The sequence below is a fragment of the Camelus dromedarius genome, chromosome 1, assembly GCF_036321535.1.
Source record: "Camelus dromedarius isolate mCamDro1 chromosome 1, mCamDro1.pat, whole genome shotgun sequence".
NCBI classification, from domain to species: domain Eukaryota; kingdom Metazoa; phylum Chordata; class Mammalia; order Artiodactyla; family Camelidae; genus Camelus; species Camelus dromedarius.
The window spans coordinates 14610496-14633705 of record NC_087436.1 but is presented as its reverse complement, the minus strand read 5'-3'; the positions used below and the strand labels follow the sequence as shown (position 1 = coordinate 14633705).

The 23210-nt window shown below is 33.8% G+C and overlaps 1 protein-coding gene across 5 annotated transcripts in view; it reads right to left on the bottom strand.

Annotated features, from left to right (window-relative positions):
* FBXW7 (F-box and WD repeat domain containing 7) overlaps positions 1–23210 on the bottom strand; it is a 198213-nt gene that overhangs the window by 107260 nt on the left and 67743 nt on the right. Inside the window, exon 3 of one of the 5 annotated variants that reach the window (XM_064489981.1) lies at positions 1998–2121. The exons of the other annotated variants lie outside the window; for them this stretch is intronic. The gene's annotated coding sequence lies outside the window, so the exon portion shown is untranslated. The remainder of the gene's footprint in view (positions 1–1997; positions 2122–23210) is intronic. 5 annotated transcript variants of the gene reach the window in all.

The following is a 23210-nucleotide window of genomic DNA, read 5'->3' as shown; positions in this document are numbered from 1 at the left end:
TACATCAAGGAAAGAGCTTCCCTGCCAATCTTTGGTCATTATCAGCCTCAATATCTGAATAGAACAGAATATGAACTAGTGAAACATTAATCAATTAAGGAAAGAATAAACCTTAAATCAGTAGGAGAACCTGCATGTATTTATGCACCTACAGGTATGTATGTGCGTGTGTAGGAATTATGATAGTCAGGACAGGAATTAAGATAAGAATTACACAGTCAGTGAATCTGACTTTTGCTACATACAGGGATAGTCATTTAATCTTTGCAGTCTCAAGATTCATCACTAGAAAAGGAAGTAACGTTTGTTGAACATCTGCTATATACCAACCACTGTGCTAGATGTTTTACGTAAATTATCTCAATCTCCAAAAGAATCCTACCAGATAGTATTATCCTCACATAACCAAAGCTCAGTCACCTAAATTTGATTCACTTGGCCAGGCCAAACTCCAAAGCCCTTTTCCTTTACTACACAGTACTATATAAATATAAGCACGAACGTGCACAAATACAGTCCAATACATGACTGATGACACAGCAATGGGACAGCTAGAGACAACTGTCTATTTTTCTACATAACATGTTTCTGTACTGAGAATTAGTCCATTCTTTCATCATTAAGGGATGAGATCAGTAAAATGTGAAAGTCACATTGGTCCAGAAAGAATTTTCTCCAGCATAGTAATGTTTTAAAGCCATCAGGGATGAGCTTTCTCACAGAAAGAGCCTTAGCAATATATGATGACCTTAAGGAAAAAAAACCCCTGAAAATCCTGCGGAAGAGAGCAAGCAGAGGCTGGTTAACGGCTTCAAGAACTGCTAGGATTTCTACAATGTCAGACTATCTGGCCAAGCTGTGAGTATAAATAAGCCATGAAAATATTTCCGCATGTTTACCGTAAAAAAGGAGGGGGGGGGCGGGGTGGTGAAGAGGACAGATAAAGAAGGCTACATCCTGGATAAGAATTTTTAATTTTGATGATTTATCTTAAACAGAATTGAATGCCCTTGTGGACCTACATTTCAAAGGAGAAGACTAACTGACGTTGGGTGCAAATGGTTAGTTATATCAAAATTTTATGAGAATTGTTACCAGTTTTGTTAGTACAGAGATTACAAAGCTGCATAGGCCTGAGTGGCTTGTCCCTATTTTTAGGGTATGATTTTGCAGAACTTTAGGTTTTTTCCAGAGACACATATATTGCTTTACAAGAGAACTGCCAGTATTATGGTATTTAACAAAATCCGGTGTCACCACCTGCTTTATTCAGACCCAGTCTAAGTTCTTCAGTATTTGCTGTTACGGGGGGAAAACCAACGTATACTGAGAGGTTAAGTAAACTTTATTGCTGTTAAACACTTAAGAATTACTTCGTCAAACCAAATCATTGTCCATTTTTATCTTTGCTTTGAGAAATAATAGTTAAGAGTGAAATACTTGGAATAAACAAAAACCAGAAATTAACATTTAAAAATACAGATTATATTAACAGAATTAAAACATATGATCTCAAAATTATGCTAAATTATTAATTCTACTATATACTATGTACTAAAAAAACAAATATTTTGAGTCAGTTTTTAAATTTTTTTTTAAAATGCCACAAGGAGGATGACATTCCTTACAATAATCATCCAGGTTTTCCCCTTAGGAGTGATCTTTTTATTAGTCCACAGACAGCACACTTGAGATTATTTCCCTTATGAAAATGTCAAATTATTAAAGAGAAAACAGTATTTACCAATATTGGTCACAGAGAATACACTTTACTAAGCTGACTTCCTCATTTAAATCTCTCTCTGCAACATGTGTCTAAGATAACATTAATACTTTAAGAATGTCAAATCCTAATCAAATTTTAACTCTGGTAACATAAGTTACTAAAAGTTATCAAAAACGGAAAGTTATTAAATTTCCACTGTGATAAAACAGAAAACAGGAACCAAAACTAAAGAGTCTTACATAAAATAAAGTATTTAACAACTCGAACTTACACTGCTAAGTATTTTACTCTCCTCATTGAGATGACTGAAGATTTCAGACCTAGGCTCCTGTCAATCTTCTACCTCTCAATCTCAAAAAGTTTTGTTTCTTGACTCCTCCTTCCTTCTCTCCTCTCTGTGAAGAAAAAAGTGATCCCTATCATTTCCAAGACTAGTATCAGCCCTTTTGATTTTGTCTACACCATACTTCCTCCAGAAAAGTGCTCTATTAATCATCTCCCTCCTGCTTAAAGGTTCAACTGCTTTAATCTCACTGGTCTCTCTTTTGTGAAGATTCTCAAGTACGTGACATTGATTCTTGAATGGAAAACAATGTAAATGAATGAAGCCTTACAAATAGGAAGCTGCCCTAATCCAACTCTATGGATTCAAGAAATAATAGAATTCAGTTTTCTTTTCAATTCACTCTTTAATAAAGCTCTAGTCACAGAATAAAGATAAAGGAGAAAGCAAAAGTCAGTATCAAAATGTGTAATAAGCAAAGGCCATATAGCAATGATTTCTATCTTTATTTTTCAGTAACCAAGGACTTCTTGGCTACTCCAAGATATATCTAAAAATTATCCCAGATATGATTTTAAGAAATGAATTTTAAAAGATACTTTAGAGAATGGACTGCCTATGACTTTCAACAACCAGTCAACACTCCGAAATTTAGGAATTAACTGCCTATAACAGTAGAGACAATATGTTATAAACCTTTGCCCTTATGCTTACTTATTTTTTCTTTTAAAAAATTAAACCAATCTATTTCTGAAACATTATCTTTAAAAGGGTAACACTGTGATTTTTATTTACTATTAATCACAACTTTCGGTGTAAAGAGTAAGATTACAACCCTACCCCCACCCCCCACCCCCAAGTACTGTAATGTAACCTCAATCAGAATTCTGAGACTTTTCCTTCAAAGTTTGTAATTTTACACGTTTACAACTTACATGGATTGGGGGAAAAAATTAGAAAATTAGGAAAACTTTTAAGTGTGGAAGCAAAAGAGAAACAAAAAGGATACACTCGAAATTTCTCTATCACTATCACGCCCTTTTCCAGCCTCAAATAACTTCTTCCTCAGTTACTTTCTTGATTATTCCCAACTTATACAAAATCTAAATCATATCCAATCCTATTCCTAGACACTAAAGGAGATCACTTATTATATATTAATTATAACTGTCACACAAATCTAATCTAACAGCATCCTGATCCAACAACAAGACAAAGCTGTAACACAGTAAACTACTTTCTATAAACCTCTATAGGACTAAACCACAATTACTCATGTCATTTTCTGCCTGATACACATAGTTCTGATTTAAAGGGACAGGATACAATGTACTGTAAAGCCTAGAGTAATGGTTTTGCTTGGCAAAGAACACAGGGATAACATCTAGTAAATCCAAGACTAAAATCTATGGCCTTTAGACCCAACTCACTATGACAACCTGCTTCTCCTTAGATGCATTCTCTTTCCAGCTCCTATAGGATCTCCCGTTACCTAATTCATGTAAGCAATTCAGTAACTATGAAACGCTCCTCCTTCTTGCAGGCCTTTCCTTCTCTTCCCTAAAATACAGTTGCTTTTAGGTTTCTGACTTTTCCTTTCTCATTCTACACACCTCCTCAGACTATTATATCCACCCTCATAGCTTCAACTACCACCTACGGTGAGAGTTCTCAGTGTCATTGGAGTTAAAGATCACTGGAAGGGGCAGGAATGCTTGTTAAAATGCAGATTCCTAGGACCTATGACAAGAATAAAATCTACAACTCCTTCTAAATTCACGTCTTTTAAAACAGCTTCCCAAGGACTTCTCGCCAATACTCCCCAAAAGAATTAACTAACAACTTAAGGTTCCAACAGCTTCTATTCCATACCTATGTTCTGAAATACCTTAACTTTCTTGTTGTCTGTCTTTCCCAATTAGGACGGTAAACTCCCAGAAGGCCATTTTTCACTTCTCCATTTTATGATTTCCAGTGGTTTGCATAAGAAGTTAGCTATTAGCAGACTCTCAATAAATACCAGAATCACACATGTACGTCCAGATTAGAAGATAACAAATGACTAAACAAAAACCATAAATAATTACTTATTATCTACTTTGCTCCACTCTTTGATAGTCTGAATTAGGAAGGCTTATACTAGTCTTTCTTGTTTCCCAAATTATGAACGCATATCCAAATTTCAGATGGTCCCAGATAAGACGAAGGATAAGAACATGGGCTTTGAAGTTAGACACTCGTGAAGTAAAAACCTAGATCCACCACTTACCATGATCTCAGGGAAGCTTGTAATGGCTGCAACTCTAAAACGAATTTTATAGTTAATAAACAGGTTTTAGGTGAGGATTAAAAGAGATAACATATATAAAGTACCCAATATCTGGCGTTTGGTGATAATTAGAACATGGTAGATGTTATTCTTATTAAGCCATAATTTTTAAAGGAAACAAGGCATATGAAGGTGGGAAGATAAAACTTCCTTTCAGATATATTTTGGTAACTTTTTTAACTAAGATAATACACAGATTCTATTTTTTAAAAATCTACTTAGCATTATAAATTAATTAAATTGCATTATTTATAATTAATTTAACTATAAAAATTTAATGATTTTTAATCAACTTAAAATTTTAAGCAACAACCTAAACCAGAGCTTTTTAGCTTAAAGTATCTACCCAACCAACTCTTACATACAGTAGTCGCTGGTCTTTAGGAGCCCAGTGATAAAGAAAAACATAAAATTGATGTTTTTCTTTCTTTTCTTAAAGCGTATTTTCCATTGCAGATTTCAATCCAATCAAAATTTGGTAGGTGGGTACAGGTATAAATGCACATTTGCATAAATATACTCAATAGCAAATAAAAGAGGTAAGAACTGGTATAGACAGGTCCTTTTAAGATTTACAAAAATAATACTTGCTGCTTGCCACAGAAGCTTAACAGTTATTTCCAATAACTGGGTTTGTTAGCAACTTTTGACCTTACTATAAAGGTCAAATCTAAGACCTAGTAGAAAATTTGAAAAATCTAGATGTGTAAAAAGAAATACTTTAAATTATCTATAAATCCCATCATCCAAAGATAATCACTTTATACATTTGTTATATTTGCTTCCAGTCTCCCCCTCTACAATGTGTAACAAACACATATTTTCAAAACTGATGTCATAGTAGGTTAAACTCCATGAAAATGCTGGTATTCAACCACTCGAACTACAAAAATGGCAATTTCATATGGTTCAATCTAATACCATATGCACCACATGTGTATGGACGTGTAAGTATAATTTTATATTCTTCTTCTGAGAATTTATACTAAATCATGAGCATTCTTCTACATCTTCAAGATTCTTCCCAAATATGACATTTTGGGGCTGCACAGCAGCCCGAATAAATGAATATAATAAACTCATTTGACCATTTCTCTGATGTTTGAAACTGAATTATTTCGGATTTTTCACAATTACAAATGACGCTGGTATGAACATTCTTGTGCCTGAATCTTTCTATAAGTATCTGACTTATTTCTGGTAGGACAAATTCCTAGAAGTAGGCTTACTGAGTCAAGTTCATGAACAATTTAAATATTACTTAAAGATATTCTTAAAATGCCTACCATTAAAAATTTTACATTCCCACTTTATATTTCACCATTAGTGTATGAGATTGCTCATTCCATATCAAAACTGTTTTTAAGAGTCTGAGAGATGATTTTACAAATCACCTATGGTTTTGTAAACCAATTCTCTGAGAAAGGAAAGCTGACAGAAAAGGTAAAACAGGAGCACATTCTCAACGCCAGCAGTTCTTAAAATTTGGTGTGCGTGTGAATCACCTAAGTGGAGTGTTCAAAAGTGAAAATCCCGAGATCCCATTTTAGTGATTCTGTCTGAGGGTTGTGATGTCTATCTGTGCTTTTAACTACCGTCCTGAAAGACAGAGAAGCACGTGATCTCTGAACCACACTTTGAGAAACATCACTGTGAACAGAATACAAATGCTTTAAATGAATAATTACTGCAGCAATGAAAAGTATATTCCAAATAGCTGAGGAACAAGTGAGTACATCACCTTTTTATTCAAGATACAAAAATTAGATAGTCACATAATGCCTTTGTTTCTGTAGTCACTATTTAGTTCAAAGTGCAAATACTTTTAAAGTATACTAAAGTACAGTACTTTATCACAATTTAAAAACAAATATATATGCATGTATGTATATGTGTATATACATATGTATTTAAGGAGAAGTTTTAACATTGGTTCTGCTGTTTCCTAGCTGTGTGATTTAGGCTATATAACCTCTCGGACACTCAATTTCCTCATCTTTAAAAATGACAATAAAAATACCTATCTCACAAATGATATAATTAAGACAGAAGTGCTTAGTACAGCACCTGGTCCAAATTAAGGGTTCAACAAATGTTTGTTATAATTATTATGACATGATCATTACTTTGAGCACATCTAATTAAATCGACCCACAAACCACTTTGTCCAGCCACAAACAGGACCATGTTCAACTTAGCTGATAAGCCACACATGGAAAGAGCAATAGCAAGATAAAGGATGCCTTAAAAAAGAAAAAAAAGATTACTAAAAAATAGGCTAGGTACTGAAACAAACTCTTTAACAAATTTTTTTTTGGTTGGAGAGCATAGGAAAAAGTGGGAGTTCTAGAATTCAATCCCAAATTTTTTTTAACATTTTTATTGATTTATAATCATTTTACAATGTTGTGTCAAATTCCAGTGTTCAGCACAATTTTTCAGTCATACATGGACATCCAAATTTGTTCTTTTAAAAACTAGAATAATTATCTAGAATAACCATCCTATTTAGACAATACTGGATACAAAAATAGATAAGCATTCTTAGCAAAAACACGCACCTCTTCCCAAGCCTCAAAAAAAAAAAAAAAGACATGAAAAATGAAAGAAGACATTTCAATATTACCTAGAACCTGATTCTTGAGGAAATTTCATCCTTCCTCCTACTTTCAACTTGCTTCCAAGTTAAGTATTGTAACACCTCACACTGGTATGAGTAAGTTGACTTCTTTTTAACGGACACTTTAGATGCAAGTTTAAGGAAACTTAAAAATGTTCAGACATAAACTGATCAAGGTCATCAAGCAGAGTAGAGGTAGAGTCTGATTAAATCCAGGTTGCTTAATGCTTGATCTAGGGCTCTTAAGAAAAGGCAGTTCCACTAGAACTTCACAAAGTATACTGACTATTTTACATGAAATACTGTCAAATTACAGATCATAGTATCTTCTACCTTTTATAACTAATCTTTTTTATAAAGTAGTAACACTTCTGGTATTCACTTCCCTCCCTCCTATTTGCTCACCCCCCCCTTCAAAAAAGCTTTAATGTACACCATCCAGAGAAACTTATATCAGTGATTAATTTGTTGGCAATCCACTATTTAATATTTCAATATATATGAAATTTAAACACACCCTTGACCAAATCTCATATGATACTAAAATCCTTATGTTCATGTTATCAGTGTTCATAGAGGTTTTTTTTTGAGGGGGTGGGGGTTAATAAACATTACCTATTGAATAATAAAGGATTACAAACACTAGAGTTTAAATTATATTATAGTCTTCCATACTTAGTGTTTTAAGTATCAGAATTTAGGGTAGATATGAATGTAGCACGGAATGATACTGGTGACATTCGCATCTTTCAAGAAACAACAAAGGATTCAAACACTAAGGGCAAGCATTTCAATTCATCACATAGAAAAGCTGTCTTCACAGGTTTGACCATCATACACAATGGCAATGTTACGTTCAATTTCTTCTATAGCAAATTACTAACATAATTAATGTACATGTTTTTAGATGTGGTTGAAAGAACTAGCATCTCTATCCTATTAAGAACATAAACATGGTTAAAAAACATAAATTAGGAAAGGACAGAGAACTCAGTATTTTTATAAATCAGGTTCTGCACAAAACATTTTACGTACTAGATAGAGAGGCAGAGGAGTTGATGAGGAACATAGAAAGGGGAGATAATTTTCTTTCCTAATGCACAGCCCTAAGCAGAACTTTACAGCAGGCAAAATCTTGGGCACCCAAGTCTGATGGTTCGCTATACAATACTAGTTCTATTTTATTTTAAGCTTTGGTCTTAAATTTTTATACTTACAATCAATTATTTGTTTAAAAAAGAAAAGCAAAAATAAATATTGAAATATAATCACTGAAAATTCATAATCTTGGCCATTAAGTTTTTAAATTGCAATGTCCTTAAATATTGCTTTAAAATAGCTAGTATGTTTTCAATAGTATTTCTTAGAATTGGTCCAACTCAAGACTTCCTAAATGTTATTATTACCTATGAAACCAGTAATAAAGCAAAAAATCAAAAAGGCTACAAAATAACTCTAATGCAACTCATTAGGACAAGATTTACCATAATTCCATGATCATAATTACAGTTAGGGTTTAAAACTGATAAAGTTTACAAATGTTAAGAATATTCTGTGTCACTGAGATGACACAGGATAATTAACATAAGCTGTTATGTTCTAGAGAGATGCTCTCGTGATCAGTACAAAAGTATGTTGATACATATGTTGATGCTAAGCTAGGAGGAGGGAACAGAGATTATACTTCATTACATTGAAGGCTACTGGTACCAATGAATTTTTAATGAAATAATACATAATCTCTAAAATTTTCATGGGGCACACAAATTAACTATAAAATTATTGAGGTTACCCAAAACTTAAAGCAAAGAAAACAAAAAAGAAAAACGTACTATTCTAATTTTAAAAATACACGCTGCTGCTTTAAGTGGCCAGCAGTCTCACAGCAACTCCGGGCGGCAATCATAACATCCATTAGAGAGCTCCACAGCTCAGAGCAAGCAAGCAAGTGGTTGTCAGTGCAGCTAGTAAATCACCTGATCCTATTACAAAATCAATTACTGCAGTGCATTTCCATTGCTACACAATCTGATGATGACAAAATGATATTGGATAGCTACTGCAAGGTCAAGAAAACTGCTAAGAACATCTTTAATTGGTCTTTTATTTTTAATCATTTGGTCCTAGTTATAATGCACCCATTTTAATTGTATATTTTTATCTGAAATAAATCTATGTAGTTACCTTTAGTTGCCTGGGACATTCGATGGACAATCTCTGTAACTGGTCTGATGTATTGCTACAAGAGAACAGATCGGAGCAGCAGGTCGAACGGCTCAACCTCTTCATTAAAGAAGAAATAACGCTGCAGCTACAGCCACACATTGATTTGCTCATTAGATAAGAATTTAACTTAAAAAATCAGAAATGGTAACATCCCTTATATACTCAAAACTGGCTAACTGCTTCATTCTGCAGCTCTCTGGCTGAAAGAAACACTGTTAAAAAAGAATAAAACAACAGCTTCCCTACAGAAGATACCAGCCACAAACTCATTGCTAAGGAAAAACTCGATATTGAAAGCAGAAGTCTCCCGGCTACTCTTTAGAAAGAAGGTAAGGTGCTTTAATATTTCGAACTGTTTTATATTAAAGCCCAAGTACTTAATAAAGGAGCAGACTCAAGATAATATACCCCCAAATTATACTAACCACTCTTTCTGTCCTCCATCAGTTTAGATCTGTTTGCCTACTCCTTCAGCTCAGCCTATCCAACCTGTTCCCTCTGTAAATGCACACAATTCCAACAACCAACAGGAATGAGCCCCACCCCTCCCTGTCCCCATACACACTGTTCAAGAACCGCTCAATATCTGGAAAAGAACTGCTGCTGCATTGCTTTGAGAAACAACAGGGAGCAAATTACTGGACGGATTCTTTAACTTACCAATCAGAACTGCTGACCTTTTATGACTCTACGATTCAAGAAGCCCTGCCAAACGCTCACAGTAAGAATAATCAACTGATTTTACTTTTATATTATAGATTAATTTATAGGATCGTTTTCAATCTTATTATTCAATCTAAAATACAAAAACATAGGCATAATTATTTTTTAATCAAAATTTACAGTAGCTAATAAAAATCTGAGTATTGCTGGGAGAGGGCAGGGCAGTGGTTGATATACAAAGTAACAAATTCCCTCTGAATATTGTACTTAAACTTCAGAAATTTGGAGCAATAAAATTCTATGGCAAAAACTATGGTGCAGATAATGATGGAGTAAGTAAAAAAGATAATCCAAGGAGGCACCTGCTATTACAAACGTTAGAAGAGCTAAAATGAGAAGGGCTATGTGACCATATAAATAAGTATTGACGATAGGTGAAAAGCCACCAAAAACCTGCCTTTTTGATACTAAATCTTCTCCTACCTGATTATCTGCATCTCATTAAAAAGATTCAAAAAACACAAGCCACCTTGAAAATATAAACAGTATTAAGTCTGTTAGCCATATTCTAGTATCTTTTTTTACTTAAGCATCCACTTTTGCCAATAATGTATAAAGATATTTATGTACACCATATAATTACAATCCACATTATAATTTCCAGGACAAGAGAGGATCACATTAATGCAAATACTTTATAGTCTTCCTAAATAATCAGACTTCAAATAATTGTAACTTAATGAACATTCATAGACCAACAATTAGCAGTTTTTCTTAACAGCACCTTTTTTGAGGAAGATAGTCTAAAAACTAAAAAGAAATGCCTTGAATTAAAATGTGTATTTTAAAACTTCCTGTTTTCTGTGGCATTGAAAGGTTATTTGTGTATGCCTCATGCTCAATTTTTTCTTTGGTTTAAATTTAAAAAGAGCCAGTATTGCCTCTTCCTTCACCTTGCACTGCCCTTTTGATAGTCATGTTATACTTAAATCAATTTCCAGAATATCTATAAACAGGCATGCACTTCACATTGAATTTTTTAAAAACCTTTTGTAGATAAAGCCTATGGAAACAAACAAGCAAAATAATGCAGTAACCTTTTACTCGCCTGCTGGAGGTACTGTCTGCTGCACAGAATTTTAAATCCTCATCTGCAGATGCAATTGAGCTGGTATTGCCAAGAACTCTGCTTTTCCTGTGCTGCTGCTACACAGCTATTCATCGAAAGAGCACCTTATGTGGAAAATGTGAAGTACTCTCGATTTAAGTTTCTTATATGATTTAACAAAAGAACTTCTAAAATCTAGCTGTAGCTCTGTTGTGTCAGATTTTCAGAGGCATGTCAGACACGTTGGGGGAAAAGGTTTTATTGCTACTGATGCACTCCTCCTAGCAAATATGCAAGACTGGGAAGCTTAGCAAGGTAATGGAAAATTAATACATTATCCTAATGTAAGAACAATGTACTGAGCATTAAAAACCTCATGCAGTTTATATTGTCAACAAATGTATAGTGTGCCCATAATAATCTGAAGTTCTTATTAGCTTCATAATTAACAAAGCCTTTAAATAAATCATTGTGTCTAATATTACAGAAATCCATCAATAAAAATCCCCACCAAATGCATACTGCTGTTAATGAAAATCAGTTATTTTACTAGCTACTCAGCATCAATGTCAATTCTAAATAAAACCATGAAATAAAGAATCCAAAAGTGTAGATTACTACTCGTGAAATAACTTCATTTCCCTAATTCCTTACCAATACCCTCTGGATCTTCTATTAGTTATAACTGAAATAGAATCTAAGTAATAAATGCTATTTTCGCTATTTATTATTTTTCCTTCCATGTCAGCTAATTCAATGTACTATTGATTCTTAGGTTGTATACAGATGGAGGCAGAAGGCAAATCAACAAAGATAAAGCTTTAAGAACTAACTGACAAAGAAACATACTACTATTTAGGGGGGAAAAAGTTAATAGTTACATTCGTCTAGCTAAAGAAATGTTTATAAAGAGGTAAATACAATATTGCTCACAAATGACATTAAGCATCATGATTTTTTTAATAAATTAACTCCTTTTCAGAGTTGTGCTTTCCCTCTTAATTGCATGCAACTCTATCAAAAACTTGTTTTAAAAAATTTAACAATCTATTACTACTGAATTAATTTCTACTTCTCTAAGAAATAAGGTGACCATTCTGTTACACAGTATTCTAAAAGATGTGAAATCTACAAACACAACCCTGCAGGTCAGGGCATCCTTCTTCAATGCCCAAATTTATACAAATAAGTAAACACACGCTAACTTCAATAGTTCCCTTAAAGTAAAATCTATCAAATAGAAGCTTATCTAATTAACACTATTATATTTTTTAAACTTTTATTTAAAACACTACATTGCCACTTACAGTATCCTGTGAGAAATTATTCCAGCAGTTCTCAAAATTTGGACCTTGGGGGTCCATGAGACCTCTATAAGCCATCTATGAGATCAAAATTATTTTCATAATACTAAGATGTTATTTGTGTTTTCACTCTCAATCTCTCATAAGTATACAATAAAGTTTTCTTGGCTTCTAATACTACATGGCTTATAACATCCTAACAGACTGAATGCAGAAGCAGATATGAGAATCCAATTGTCTTCCATTAAGCCAGACTTTAAATAGATTTGCAGAAATGTAAAGTAATGTCATCTTTCTCATTTGTTTTGGGAAAATATGGCTATTTCTCCATTGCGTGAATATGTAATTACCTGTTATTTTTAAGTAAATTTAATAAATGAATACTTTTTAAATTTCTCAGTTTTACTTTCTAAGGGTAAACACTGAGAAATACAGCCCAAATAAATCAAAGATCTTTGGGGTACTAAATAATTTCTAAGAGTGTAATGGGGTCCTGAAACCCAAAAATGTTGAGACTCACTAGAAATTTTTGTTTACCTTTCTCCTTCAGTCAAAGCTTACAGTTTTGGTTATAAAAATGACTTCAGTAATTTTAAAAGCAGTGATTCTAAAACCTTTCATTTTAGAATATCAAATATAAAATGTTTCTGAATTTTCACTGATGTCATTTTTAATACTCAACTTGCAGCCACGTTAATTATTGAATACGATTATCAGCTATGTCTCACAGTACTGTTTAAAACTAACATCTATTGTCTAAAAGTAGTAGATAACTGATAATTATGATGTTCATGCAGCAAGATATTAAAATCTATCTTGTGAACACATACATGTTGAAAAAGAGAAAATCAGCTATTAGGAAAAATGTGAGATTATGTATTTTTTAACATAAAAACAAATCATTAAGAACAGTTTCTAAAATTCACCTTGCCTGTATAAAATTACTAGTTTTAAATAATTTTTTTCCTGAGAAGAAATACATAACCTTTAAGTAAAATAGAGTGTGCCCTCCATACAGACAGATGTGGAATCCACAGAGACAGAGGGTCAACTGTGCTACATCATTTACGTGAGGGACTTGAGCATCCACAAATTCTGGTATCTGTGGGGTCTTGTAAACAACCCCCCATGCCCATCCCCCCAGACACCAAGGGACAGCTGTACATCTCAAGAAGGGACTGCTTTTTAGTAATAAATAGATAACTGGAGGGAGGGAAAACCTTCATGACTACATGAAAGACAGAGAAATTACAGTAAAATAACAATTATTTTATAGCAATTCCTACTGCTGAAAATATGTTGACTATTTGTTATATTAAGGCTTTACAGTCAAAGGCGGGAAAGACGGCTTCTTAGTCCTCTGAATTTTAATCTACTAGCCCGCATTTTCCCGTTAAGTTCCACAGGGTTAATTTTCAAAGTGGTTCTCCTTGGTTCTGTCTTTGGCCAAACCCCATGCCCTCAATGTTCAAGAGCTTTAGTTCCCATTCAGCCATTCAGTCATTAAACTATTTACCAGGCAACTACCATGTGCTAAGCAGGTAGAGGTAATGAAGTAGCAATGCACAAAACAGAAAGAAACCCCTCCTACCTTCATTCAACTTACATTCCAGGAGGAGAAGACACATAACAAACAAAACAAATATTTACTATAGCAGATGGTGATAATTCAGAAGGAGACCAAAAAAAAAAAAAAAAAAAAAAAGAAGGAAGAATGAAGTGGCCACAAAAAGCCTCATTTTTCTTATTAGAAACATAAATAATATTTTTAAAGATTTAAGTTTTTTTTTTAATGTTGGGAGAAGCAGTAGCAGCAAAAACATGTATTCAGTAGACAAAAAATTGAATTTTTAAAATAAAATTTTCCATTATATATAAAAGTACAGAGAAGACTATAATGAATCTCTATGACCTATCTGTCACCCCTAGTCAACAATTATTCAAGATATTGTCAACATTGCTCTATTTGCCTTTTATTCTTTTGTTTTTATAAGCTATTTTAAAGTAAATCCCAGACATGATGTCACTCCCTTCCACCCACACACATCACGCGTATCTTTAATTCTGCCATTGCCCTATATAATCACAAAATGACTATATCACACTTGTCAAATTAAGTTTCCATGGTATTAACTAATACCAGTCAATATTCAAAATTTCCAAGACTACCTCAAAAATGTCTATTCTAGGTAATGTGATCAAAACAGAACCTAAAAAGAACTACTCTTTGTATGTCCTGCTTATGTTTCTGACATCTCTTTCATTTAAGAGCAACTCCCCAGGCCCCTTTTTCATGCCACTGACTCGCAGAAACCATGTCAGCTGTCTCGTATCCTGAAATTATATGCTTCTTCATTATGTCACTTTCTTTGTACTCCCATCTTTCCTATTTTCCACAAATAATTTTGGCTAATGACTATTTCAAATCCAAACTCAACAGAAATACTAGAGATTTAGGTGGCAAACACAGGAGTCCTTCTAACTCCAGAGAATCAAACAGCAATTTAAGTCTACTGGTAATTTTTGACCACTTGTTGAAATTAATTTGAAACATTTAACATGGTGCAATAGCTCTGAGAAGACAGAAGAGGGAACTATAATATTTAGAAATTCCACGTTTAAACAGCTCTAACTTTTGTTTTAAATTTAAAGACTGATTTTCAGCTTGGCAATGGTTAAAAATATAGAAATGATTACTGCCTTATGTATCCTCCTCCCAAAAACAAAACAAAATAAACAAAAAACCCTAGAATCCAGAAGGAAAAGATCTGGAAGAACAGGGTGAATGCACAATCTTCATTTATTTATAAGTTGTATCACACTAATAAATGATAACCATTAACAAAAGTTACCATTTAAAAGTATTCTATGAAACAATGCACTTCCACTTTCTAAATAATTTTCTTCAATAATAAATAAGCATATATATATATAACCAATATATGTGCTTTACAATAACCATTTTAGTCCAAAATATAAGTTCAAAATCAGTTTTTAAAAATAGTTTCCTTGAAGCCATTAGGAAAATCCAGAAATTAAAGGTTTTAAAGCAAGTTATTTTTATGTGTCTATGTATTCAAAGGGGAACTGCAAAAAGACTTCAGTAATAATGACATCTTGAGAACAAGTGCATATATATATATTTTTCTAAGATGTTTGCTCTGAAGAATACTGATACTTTATTAAAACGCAAATTTTATTTATATAAAAATACAAATCTGTCACTTTAATTAAAACCAAAGTACTTTATGCAAGCACACAAAAGAAGAGTAAAGTGTACACATAAATGACTGCTACCATACCAAGGCAAGAGAGAATAGAGGCAGCTATGTAATTACAGGGCAGAATTCCGGTCAGCTTTCTGTTACCAGCTGACAAAGAGCCCCTTTACTCCAGTTTCCAATAACGTGTTCCTTTCCTTTTGCACCATCAAAGTTCGTATTTCCACCGAAATTCTGTTTATAATGATTTAGGCATTTCTTTAAGAAGCTATAGGCTTTCTTTACCATGTTCCTTACTTTCTTCTGAGTCCTCATCTTCAACATCTTTAATGTCCATATTTATACCAACAGTACCTTCAAGACAATCTAGGCTTTTTCTATCATGCTCCTCAAAATTCTACCAATTACCCAAGTTTCAAAGCCACTTCCATACTTTTAGGTACTTGTTCCAGATGCACCCCCACCCCTGTATTAGCTTCCTATGGCTGCTATAACACGTGACTGCAAACTTGGCAGCGCATAACAACATGAATTTATTATACACAGTTCTTGAGGTCAGAAGTCCATAATTGGTTTCACTGGGCTAAAAATCAAGGTGTTAGCAGGCCAGTGTTCTTTCTAAAAGCTCTAGCAGAAAACCTGTTTCCTGGCCTTTTCTAACTTCAGAAAGCTGTGTGAATTCCTTAGCTCCTGGTCCTTTCCTCAGTCTTCAAAGTCCACCACTCTAATCTCTACTTCAGTCTCCCATCTCTTTCTTCTGCCCTGACCTTCTCATCTCCCTCTTTAAGGAGTCTGATTAAACTAGGCCCACCTGGATAATTCCAGATAAACACCCCATCTCAAGACCCTTAACTTAATAACATATGAAAAGTTTCTTCAGCCACATAAACGAATACATTCGCAGGTTTTAGAAATTAGGACATGACATCTTTGAGGAATGGGAATACCATTCAACCCCCCACAATATATCACAAAAAGCATGAAATACAAAAGAAAAAATATAAACTCATCTTCATCAAAATAAAAAACTTTTGAACTTCAATAGATACAGTTAAAATATGAAAAGGCAAAGCCACAAACTGGGAAAAATCTCCAAACAGTTATCCAAAGGACTCGTATCTCGTTTCTTATAAAGATAATCATATACCCACTATATGACTCCGCTACTTCACTCAGAGGGAAAATGAAGGCCCATGTTTACATAAAAAACTTCACACAAATGTCTGTAGCCAATCTGTAATAGCCAAAAACTGCTAACAATCCAATGCGGCAACAGGTAAATGGAAAACAAATTGTGATATATCCAAAAAATGGAACAGCATTCCCTAGTAAAAAGGGGCAAAGTATTGATAGTTCATACAACAATATGGATAAATCTTAAATTTATTAAGATGGGGGAAAGAAGCCAAACAAAAGAGGAGACACATATCATTTTACTTATACATAATGTTCCAAAAAACACAAACTAGCCTGTATTGATAGAAAGTAAAATCTTTTTTAAAATGATTGCCTGGAAGGTTGGGGAGGAGAGAGAGGAATTGGAGAGTTATAAATAGGTTTTTGTATATACTCATTATCTTGAATGTGGTGATGGTTTCATGAGTATATACATGTGTCAAAATTCATCAAATTACACATTAACTATATCAAAACAAAATTAAAGTTTTTAAAGTTTAAAAGTTAGAACACGGAAAAGAAGCAGAGAAATTAAAATCTGAAACCTATTTTTCCGGCAGAATCTTAATAAACAGTCTGGAGACAAAATAAAGAATCCCAAAGACAATTCTGGGATGTTACACTGACACGATAAAAGATGTTACACCGATACTATAGTATAATTTAAAATACATATAATATATACACTAACTATGGGGAGTCAGTGTTCAAACTGAATTAAACTGAATTATAGGACACCAGCTGATATCAGAGAATTAGTATTGGAACACAGATATTAACTGTGGAATTTAGGAAAGATTTCCAGCTAGAAAGTAAAAGAAAAGGGTAGTGGTACTGTCTCCTGGACTTCTCCACCACTCCTATCCGTCCCAACAACATAAAAAGGAGAAAGTTCAGGAAACTTTTGTAACTTGATGTTTAAAATAAACTTTCTAAGCAGACTGATGGAGGGGTCAAAAACAAGCTTTACTAAGCAGGGAGGGTACAGCTCAAGTGGTAGAGCACATGCTTAGCATGCACATAAATAAGTAAATCTAATTACCTCCCCCCTAAAAATATAAATAAATAAATATGCTTTACTAGTGATGAGGCACATTTATTTTCACCTTCCAAGAGAGTGTCTAATAAATATTTGACTTGTCTTTTAACATGTTTAGCTCTCAAAAGGCAAAAGATATGTACCCACCAAGTCAACTAAAAAGAATGATCCAGATATGCATGATCCAGCAAAACAGAGACACTAGCAGGGAATCAACACGTCTGGGCTCCAAGTCAGACAAATCTCAGTAGGCAATATTCGTTTAGGCAGATCACCATCTCATAAACATCCATTTGCTCATTTAAAAATGATAGACAATAATAATCTCACAATAGATTGTTACCATAGTCCCATCTCTGTGTAAACCAGCTCCATTGGAAATGTAAGCTATCTTGATTGTGGTGGCGGTTTTGTACATCTGAAATATGTGTAGTTCACTGTACAGGAATCATATCATAATAGAGGTGTTAAAAAACACACAAAGAGAGTCAACTGACTTCTAAAGGGAACGAACTGCTTACTGTGTGGATATGAAAGGAAACCAGGCTGAAAATCAAACGGACAAAGAAGAAGGGAGGGAGGGAGGGCAGGAGGAAAAAGAAGGAGAAAGGGAGACAGAGAGAGACACAGAAAGAGACAGGGTGGGGGGGGGGTCAGCAGGTGGGAGCTAGTAATTGGGAAAGCTATGTTCAGTTTGCTATGTCTCTTTCATGGGTCACAGTAAAGTTTCAGCATGTGATGAGAGACATAAGAGCAATTCAATCTTTTCCACTTTGTAGCATAGCTGAAAGCAAAACCAATACAGCCCTAACATAGCTAAACAACTACAATTAAAATGTTCCCCAAGTGGTGTGATCAACTTCCGGAAACTAGGACGTAGGTACTTTTCTGCATATCCACACCAAGGTGCAGTGAAATAGCCCCAGATGAGAGGTGAGAAGCCCTTTCCAGGGAAGCGGAATTCTCCACTAAGTTAATAGCCAAAATAGTACACCTAGTTCAGACTACAACATAACTTTACTACCTAAAATAGCATTCAACCTATCACTAATGCTGTAAGAAAAACAGTCAAGCCAGAAAGATAACTTCCATATTGTCATAGTTTCAAAACCATCAGCACATGGACTTTTTCCAATCAAGCTTTGGGGCAAATCTCTTTGAGGCAAATAAGCTACTGCAGTACCACAGCCAAATTAACTTCAAGAGCAGCCAAAACATGCAAAGAGCAAACTCAAAAGTCATTCCTAAAATTCTCTTTCTAGACGGAAGTTAATTCAGTTAACCCTGGTGATCAATGAGGAGTCACACCACAGACAGACTGCCCTTATATTCCTACAGCAGTGATTCTAAACCAAGGGGAGGGGCAGGGCAGGAAGCACAGTCTGAAAAAGTACAGCCAATACTATAATAAAACACCAAATTTCTTTGTGCTACAAAGTACAGAAAGTAATGCTTTATAAATCCCTAATAAGACCTTCTAACTGCCTGTGGATAACAGGTGCAGGTATGGGGAGGGCAGAGCCTCCTTCCATATCTGTAAAATGGAGCAGACTAATGGTTTTAACAGGCATTAAGGGAGGGGGAAAGGAAAGAATATGGAAAGAGAAATGGCCTAGGGCACTGACATGTCTATTTCTAAAAGACAGGGATGAGTTAAACTGTAAATTCTCACCAATGGCATCCCTGTTTACTAACTGAGATTCAAATGGAGAACCCTAAGTTATCTAAAAGTAAACTATGGTTATGGCATGCTACTTTTCAAAGAGCAAAGTATATTGATATATTATCAAAATAGTCACATCAAAAATATTTTATTTATTTATTTTTTTTACTATCTGGAACATATTCTGTGGAATTTTATTTTATCATAAGGTTTTTAATCATACTAGAGCTAAAATTGCTGATTTGTAGAACAAACGGATTTGGAGAGGTCAGAAATCCTCAAAAGCAAGATCTGGGGATATATATAAATATACATTATTATATAAATAAATATGTACTACACCCATTCTGAGTTAAAGAAGTAACAATACTAAACAAACAGAAAATGGTTTCTTTACGCTATTCATAGTATGAGTGATATTCAACCATTTTCCCCTAACAGAACCTTCTGCAAATGAAATCTTACATAAAATCCAATATTTAAAAGATATGAACAATATTAATGTGAAATTATTTTGTGAGTTATATTTACTTCCATAAAGAGAATGAATAAAACAATGTGGCTGTCCAACAAATATAAAAATATGTAGTCATGAGTTTTTATTAGTTTCAGCAATTTATTTCGGTATTGTTTCAATTAGACTATATCAAGAAGATCCTGATACATAAAGACAGGTACCTGAATAAGAAATTTCTGTAAGATATTTTGAAACATTTCAATTCAAAGCTAAATCAATAAGTTTCCAACAACTGTCAGCTCCTTATAAATGTGTAAAACTAAAAATACCCCTAAATTTTAAATGAGGCTAATATTACCTGTAGAACAATATGCTTGAGATATTTACTGATCTGTTAACTTAAACAGTGACTATTTACACTACTGACAAAGCACAAAAAGAACACAAGAGCTGTATATGTATCTGAGTCTTACCCACATTTAGCTGAGCCCATTCCTCCCCTTGCCTATGCAGTAGAGTCATCATTCTTACGACTCTACCTACAGAATACATCCAGTGGGAAAACATCTTTTAAAAAAAACTTTGCGAGTTAAAACTTTCTTTCAAATGACACTGAGAAAGGGAAAAGCAGCTTCTGATATACAGGAACTTGCCTGGTACTAGCAGCCAAGTCTTGGTATTCTTCTGTTGAACATAAACTATTTCACAGAACATCAGCATTAGACACGGCCATTCTGACCAGCAAAACAAGACCGCTTGGTAATCACATCTAAACACTGTCCAAGCCACAAAAATACCAAACGTCCTCCTCTCGCAGAAAGTATGAGTGAATGCTGCTGCTTTAACAATTATAACTTTAATCTCACTATATTCTACCCTCCCTACAGATAAGACTTATTGAGATACCAAAGCATAAAATTGTTCCTGCTTTTTGATAGCACCCAATCCAGAGTGGACCTCTGCTACCTTGGACCAGTCCCTCAATCACCCAACCAAAGCCCAAACCCTTTAAGTCCTTTCCAACACCCTCTTACTGGGACATCACATGGTTTCCCACAGCGTGTTCTCCCTTGCTGCAATAAGTAATAAATCCAGCTTGTCCAACCACAGGTGTGTTCCTGGTGCTCTTTGCTGGAGGGCATTGACAACACATTTATTTATAAGGAACAGCAGGAAATGCTTATTTAAAAGCTACTTTCACAGCACAAGTTAACATACTAGTAGTGTCTAACATTTTAAATTTGATATTCCACAACTGTTTTTTAAATTTGTGTTTTTAAATACCATAAGCATTAAAATTCAGAGCAATAAGCTGATTCAAGCAAGAATCATCAATAGTTGATAAAACCATTGGATGAAAACTTGGCAGGAAATATATTCACATGGCCTCAAAGTACCAGCCTCAGATTACTTATAAATAAGGGAGAAGTAGCTTTACAATAAAAAAATCTGGCCAACACCTCCTTGAGATAATGACCAAACTCACCATGAACAATAATGAACCAAACTAGTATGTGTGGTACACTGAAAAGCATATACTATCACCTATGCTGTAGTAGTGCCAAAAATGTTTTAACCCGAATCCAATCATAAGGAAAGAGTCAGAAAATTTTGAGAATGTGCAATCTTCTACAAGGCAACTAGTTGGACTCTCTAAAAAGTCAGTGTCATAAAATACAAAATGAAGGCAAGAGAGTGTTTCAGATTAAGAGAAAAAAAACCACGATAACCAAATACAATGAGTCATCTTGGATTAGATCCTGGATAGGGCAGGCAGCAGTCTGGGGTGGCGATTATAAAAAATTTAAGGCAGTAATCAGGAAAATTCAAAAATGGGCAGTATTATTATATTTTATCAAATCAAGGCTAGTTTTCATGGGTGTAATAATGGTATAGTGGTTATACATTTTTAAAAATCATATTTTTACATCACACATGTTTAGTATTTGGCAGTTAAGTGCTAAAATGTAAAAAACTTCTTTCTTTCACTTTTATTGGGATATAATTTACATCCAGCACTGTATAAATTTAAGGTGTACAGCATGATGATTTAACTTATGTACACAATGAAACGTTTACCACAATAAGTTTAGTGAACTTCCATCATCTCCTTAATTATAAATTAAAGAAATAGAAAAAAAATTTTCTTCCTTCTGATGAGAACTCTTAGGATTTACTTTCTTAACAATTTTCAGATATAATATACAGCAGTATCAAGTATATTTATCATGTTGTATATTATATCCCTAGTACTTACTTATAACTGAAAGTTTGTACCTTTTGACTACCTTCATCCAGTTACCCTCCCCACACACCCTACCTCTGGTAACCACAAATCTGATCTCTTTTTCCATGTTGGTTTGTTTGTTTGTTTGCTTTTGAAATATAACCGACCTACAACACTGTTCCTATTAACTTCCTATTAACATAGTAAATCAATATTTTCATACATTTCAAAATGACCACCATGATAAGTCTAGTTGTCAACTGTCACCATACAAAGATATTACACAGTTACTGACTACATTCCCCACACTGTACCCTTCATACCTATGACTCATTTACTTGGCAATTGGGAGTTTGTACCTCTTAATCTCCCTCACCTAGTTCTTTCCTTCACCCACCTCCTCCCCTCTGGTAACCTGTTTGTTCAAAACTTACTTTCTAAATGTATATCAAAAGCAGATTATGTGTGTATATGGAAATGAAGATATGGATATGAATAGAAACAGAGATACACAGAGTGAAAACACTGTGGCAAAATAGTAACAAAATATTAACAACTGATTGAGTCTAAGTAAAGAGTATACAGGTATTCATTGTACTATTTTCTCAACTATAGACCTGAAAAGTTTTAAACAAAAAGGAGAAAATAAACTTTTTTTAAATCAAAAAGCTTTTAATCTATAGAATCTATATATTATTTGCTTCCACAGAGTAGTTTGGAACCAGTATTACAATTTATCGAAATTTTCCATTCCTATATTGAAACAATATAGAAAACACTGTATACAAAATAAAACACCATTTAAAAAAATGTTTAACTGGCAACAAATTTGGAAAATGTTTTTCAAACAGATGTAACATCCAAAGGATTAAAATAATAACCAGATTATATTTTTGAAAAAATAATTTTAATAGAAAAAATGGGAATATATAGATAATTCACAGTAGAAACAATTATCAAAAGCTTACACAAAGATGTTTAGCCTCAGTGATAATTAAGAAAATGCAAATCAAAACAATGAGAAAATATTTTTGAGTTAAGATTATCAAAAACAACATCAAGTATTACTGGAGAGGTAGATACACTCGTCCACTGATGAGATAACACTTGAAGGATAATTTCACAGTATCTATTATATTTGTTTACTGCTTATTATACAGCAATTATA